This window comes from Schistocerca cancellata, chromosome 8 (genome assembly GCF_023864275.1).
Source record: "Schistocerca cancellata isolate TAMUIC-IGC-003103 chromosome 8, iqSchCanc2.1, whole genome shotgun sequence".
NCBI classification, from domain to species: Eukaryota; Metazoa; Arthropoda; class Insecta; order Orthoptera; family Acrididae; genus Schistocerca; species Schistocerca cancellata.
This window is the reverse complement of record NC_064633.1, coordinates 515663168-515669118: the sequence shown is the minus strand read 5'-3', so window position 1 is coordinate 515669118 and position 5951 is coordinate 515663168. Positions and strand designations below refer to the sequence as shown.

Below are 5951 nucleotides of genomic sequence, written 5' to 3'. Positions count from 1 at the left end.
CTCCTACCTTCCAAACTTTACAGAAGCTCTCCTGCGAACCTTGCAGAACTAGCACTCCTGAAAGAAAGGATATTGCGGAGACATGGCTTAGCCACAGCCTGGGGGATGTTTCCAGAATGAGATTTTCACTCTGCAGCGGAGTGTGCGCTGATATGAAACTTCCTGGCAGATTAAAACTGTGTGCCCGACCGAGACTCGAACTCGGGACCTTTGCCTTTCGCGGGCAAGTGCTCTACCAACTGAGCTACCGAAGCACGACTCACGCCCGGTACTCACAGCTTTACTTCTGCCAGTACCTCGTCTCCTACCTTCCAAACTTTACAGAAGCTCTCCTGCGAACCTTGCAGAACTAGCACTCCTGAAAGAAAGGATATTGCGGAGACATGGCTTAGCCACAGCCTGGGGGATGTTTCCAGAATGAGATTTTCACTCTGCATCGGAGTGTGCGCTGATATGAAACTTCCTGGCAGATTAAAACTGTGTGCCCGACCGAAACTCGAACTCGGGACCTTTGCCTTTCGCGGGCAAGTGCTCTACCAACTGAGCTACCGAAGCACGACTCACGCCCGGTACTCACAGCTTTACTTCTGCCAGTACCTCGTCTCCTACCTTCCAAACTTTACAGAAGCTCTCCTGCGAACCTTGCAGAACTAGCACTCCTCAAAGAAAGGATATTGCGGAGACATGGCTTAGCCACAGCCTGGGGGATGTTTCCAGAATGAGATTTTCACTCTGCAGCGGAGTGTGCGCTGATATGAAACTTCCTGGCAGATTAAAACTGTGTGCCCGACCGAGACTCGAACACGGGACCTTTGCCTTTCGCGGGCAAGTGCTCTACCAACTGAGCTACCGAAGCACGACTCACGCCCGGTACTCACAGATTTACTTCTGCCAGTACCTCGTCTCCTATCTTCCAAACTTTACAGAAGCTCTCCTGCGAACCTTGCAGAACTAGCACTCCTGAAAGAAAGGGTATTGCGGAGACATGGCTTAGCCACAGCCTGGGGGATGTTTCCAGAATGAGATTTTCACTCTGCAGCGGAGTGTGCGCTGATATGAAACTTCCTGGCAGATTAAAACTGTGTGCCCGACCGAGATTCGAACTCGGGACCTTTGCCTTTCGCGGGCAAGTGCTCTACCAACTGAGCTACCGAAGCACGACTCACGCCCGGTACTCACAGCTTTACTTCTGCCAGTACCTCGTCTCCTACCTTCCAAACTTTACAGAAGCTCTCCTGCGAACCTGGCAGAACTAGCACTCCTGAAAGAAAGGATATTGCGGAGACATGGCTTAGCCACAGCCTGGGGGATGTTTCCAGAATGAGATTTTCACTCTGCAGCGGAGTGTGCGCTGATATGAAACTTCCTGGCAGATTAAAACTGTGTGCCCGACCGAGACTCGAGCTCGGGACCTTTGCCTTTCGCGGGCAAGTGCTCTACCAACTGAGCTACCGAAGCACGACTCACGCCCGGTACTCACAGCTGTACTTCTGCCAGTACCTCGTCTCCTACCTTCCAAACTTTACAGAAGCTCTCCTGCGAACCTTGCAGAACTAGCACTCCTGAAAGAAAGGATATTGCGGAGACATGGCTTAGCCACAGCCTGGGGGATGTTTCCAGAATGAGATTTTCACTCTGCAGCGGAGTGTGCGCTGATATGAAACTTCCTGGCAGATTAAAACTGTGTGCCCGGCCGAGACTCGAACACGGGACCTTTGCCTTTCGCGGGCAAGTGCTCTACCAACTGAGCTACCGAAGCACGACTCACGCCCGGTACTCACAGCTTTACTTCTGCCAGTACCTCGTCTCCTACCTTCCAAACTTTACAGAAGCTCTCCTGCGAACCTTGCAAATGGCTGGCTCTGAGCACTATGGGACTTAACTACTGAGGTCATCAGTCCTCTAGAACTTAGAACTACTTAAACCTAACTAACCTAAGGACATCACACACATCCATGCCCGAGGCAGGATTCGAACCTGCGACCGTAGCGGTCACGCGGTTCCAAACTGACGCGCTTAGAACCGCACGGCCACACCGGCCGGCCGAACCTTGCAGAACTAGCACTCCTGAAAGAAAGGATATTGCGGAGACATGGCTTAGCCACAGCCTGGGGGATGTTTCCAGAATGAGATTTTCACTCTGCAGCGGAGTGTGCGCTGATATGAAACTTCCTGGCAGATTAAAACTGTGTGCCCGACCGAGACTCGAACTCGGGACCTTTGCCTTTCGCGGGCAAGTGCTCTACCAACTGAGCTACCGAAGCACGACTCACGCCCGGTACTCACAGCTTTACTTCTGCCAGTACCTCGTCTCCTACCTTCCAAACTTTACAGAAGCTCTCCTGCGAACCTTGCAGAACTAGCACTCCTCAATGAAAGGATATTGCGGAGACATGGCTTAGCCACAGCCTGGGGGATGTTTCCAGAATGAGATTTTCACTCTGCAGCGGAGTGTGCGCTGATATGAAACTTCCTGGCAGATTAAAACTGTGTGCCCGACCGAGACTCGAACTCGGGACCTTTGCCTTTCGCGGGCAAGTGCTCTACCAACTGAGCTACCGAAGCACGACTCACGCCCGGTACTCACAGCTTTACTTCTGCCAGTACCTCGTCTCCTACCTTCCAAACTTTAGAGAAGCTCTCCTGCGAACCTTGCAGAACTAGCACTCCTGAAAGAAAGGATATTGCGGAGACATGGCTTAGCCACAGCCTGGATAGTATGCCACGACGAATACAGGCATGCTTTAGTGCAAAAGGACGTGCTACTGGATATTAGAAGTACCGGTGTGTACAGCAATCTGGAACACCGCCTCTGAAGGTCTCGCTGTACGGTAGTCAACATGCAATGTGTGGTTTTCATGAGCAATAAATAGGACGGAAATGATGTTTATATTGATCTCTATTCCAGTTTTCTGTATAGGTTCCGGAACTCTCGGAACCGAGGCGATGCAATACATTTTTGATGTGTGTATTTACCTAGCACACAAATAAATGGCTGAATATTCAAATTATTTTTCATTTGTGGACATTTTCCAGAAGAATTTTCAAGTCTCAAAGTCCATGATGTATATATGCAGAGCGAACCGACGAATAAAAGCTTTTATCAGTCTTGGCCTTGATACAAATTTTCTTTCGTCGCTTCAGTCGGTATACATAGTTTCAACCAGTTAGCAGATATCACAGCACAGGATGAATCCAGATTTTTAGATTAGTGAAAAAGAAGCAAAGGGATTAGTTACTGAGGAATTTTATCTAATTTACGTTTCTCTATACTCGAGTGTCGAATGTAGAGTTCTTATAGGTCTCGTGAATGTTAGGCACTTCATCTCAAACAGTCTGCCTAATATATCTCTTAGGAATAATGCATTGGATTACATCTGTGAGACATATGGAACACATGAAAATACATCATGTAGTTATTATTCTAGAGTACGATCAAACATTCTGCTTAACCGTAACTGGGAAATCAGTTTAGTATCCACACCAACAAGCAACAAGAGGAACTAAACGATAAGCAATACTTGGCACACACACACACACACACACACACACACACACACACACACACACACACACACAAATACACATATATGTAAATAGGTGCGCTTAAGCGTTAGGGAATTTGAAGTAAAAGAATCAAATTGAAGACCGACTTGAGACAATTCTGACAACCGTAGTGAATTTAAAAAGAAATCAGGGCACAAATATGTGTTGTGAATTCTATAGTAACGCTACTCTTACCAGCAAAAGCTCAGTCTACCACAGGCAAAAGTGCAACACGAACACATGAGGAACTTAAACAGGAATACGGTCGACTATCGACAGTTCAAACTACAAGGGACCTGAAATCGAATTAAGAGTATGAAAAAAATGGTACTGTAGGTTCAATAAAGTTTACGTTTCTTTACAAAAGGAGGCGGAAAATAACATTAGAGCTCAAAAGAAAATTGACTTTTTATATTTTATTCAGTGTTTTTGTATTTTCTTTAACATTTCCAAAAATACACAACAGAACTCCAGTTTCATTCTTTTTTTGGTACTAACATTCAACACTCTCATTTTCCCCACATAAAAACTATGTTATGTCTCTTAGTGAGCCGGCTCTCACTAGGGGCCAACCTTTCAGTGCCGAGAGTGTCAATGAATGATTTAGCTTTTTATTTACACATAGCCTCCAACAGGTACCTTTCGTTCGCTACGCTAACTAAATCATTTCAATAAAAAATTTTCAGTACACGGTAACTCATCGGCAGGTCCATTTCCTGCATTGTTATGATATATTTTTGGTAGCTTTATCAAATGTTCAAATGTGTGTGAAATTCTACATGACTTAACTGCTAAGGTCATCAGTCCCTAAGCTTACATACTACTTAACCTAAATTATCCTAAGGACAAACACACACATCCATGCCCGAGGGAAGACTCGAACCTCCGCCGGGACCAGCCACACAGTCTATGACTGCAGCGCCTCAGACTGCTCGGCTAATCCCGGAGCGGTAACTTTATCTAACAGAATTGTTGACAGCATGGGCTGACAGTATCCCGAAAGTTTTCGCTACATATTTTTTTCCTACCCAAATCCACGGGCTCGATTACTTGCTTCTTTCTTGCAAAAATCAAACTTTTTTTCCCTCTGAAGTAATTTTTACAGCTGATTAAGTTAATGTAGTGCGTTATCCGTAGTAGAGACTTCCCTCTGAAGTAATTTTTACAGCTGATTAAGGTAATGTAGTGCGCTATCTGTAGAAGAGATGGCAGAGATGTGTTGTGAAGTAGCTGGTGAATTGGAATTAGAGAGTACTTTTAACCTAGTCTGTCGTGAAAATTGCTTTGATTTATAGAGTGTGACAAAACATAAGAGAGTTCTTCGATTTTTTTAGGTCTCTTCAAGGGACTTGACAGTTGTTCGATTTATCAAGAAATCTCATATAGCATCATATGGAGTAATAAGAGTCACTCTTATTCAGGAGATATGAAGAATGGAGCTGCTATCGTGAAATTCTGCTGAGTAAAACTGAGGACTCGAGCAACTTCGCAACATTTCTACTGCATCCACTATATGCTTCATGAAGGAACAATTAGAGTAGGCTGTTCTAGCTCCATGGGCAAAGAAGGGCAATGGTGAGCAAAGAGCTGACATGTGGGCGGTTTTGCAGCCAACCCACACCATAAGCGATGCTAGCACACTCGGGCAGAAGTGGCCAAGCAACTTGCTCATACGAAGGAAGTGAACAACACAGCTGTCCAGCGGGTAGCACACACCACCACCCGCACCTGGCCGCGAATGCGATGAGAGGTGAGCATGCGCACCCTTTCCCCGTGGGGCGGCGTCGAAGTAGCCTAAAGAAAGAACGATGTGTGCAATACGTGCCATACAAAAGGCAATTTCGCCCTTGTTCCCAACGCAAAATGATTACCACATGAAGTGGCTAACACTGCCACAAAGTACGCTCATCTGACAAGAGCCACTTGGTAACAACAAGCACGTATACAGATGAAGTACACTACTGGACATTAAAATTGCTTCACCACGGAGATGACGTGCTACAGAAGCGAAATTTAACCGACAGGAAGAAGATGCTGTGATATGCAAATGGTTAGCTTTTCAGAGCATTCACACAAGGTTGGCGCCGGTGGCGACACCTACAACGTGCTGACATGAGGAAAGTTTCCAATCGATTTCTCATACAAAAACGGCAGCTGACCGCCGTTGCCTGGAGAAACGTTGTTGTGGTGCCTCGTGTAAGGAGGAGAAATGCGTACCATCACGTATCCGACATTGATAAACGTCGGATTGTAGCCCATCGCGATTGCGGTTTACCGTATCGCGACGTTGCTGCTCGCGTTGGTTGAGATCCAATGACTGTTAGCAGAATATGGAATCGGTGGGTTCAGGAGAGTAATACGGAACGCCTGCTGGATCCCAATGGCCTCGTATCACTAGCAGTTGA

The 5951-nt window shown here is 46.4% G+C and overlaps 1 non-coding gene across 1 annotated transcript; it reads right to left on the bottom strand.

The window, feature by feature from the left end:
* Nucleotides 1-1083: 1083 nt before the first annotated feature.
* Nucleotides 1084-1158, bottom strand: Trnas-cga (transfer RNA serine (anticodon CGA)). The gene has a single exon. It is a non-coding gene; the product is annotated as a tRNA-Ser (tRNA).
* Nucleotides 1159-5951: the final 4793 nt, after the last annotated feature.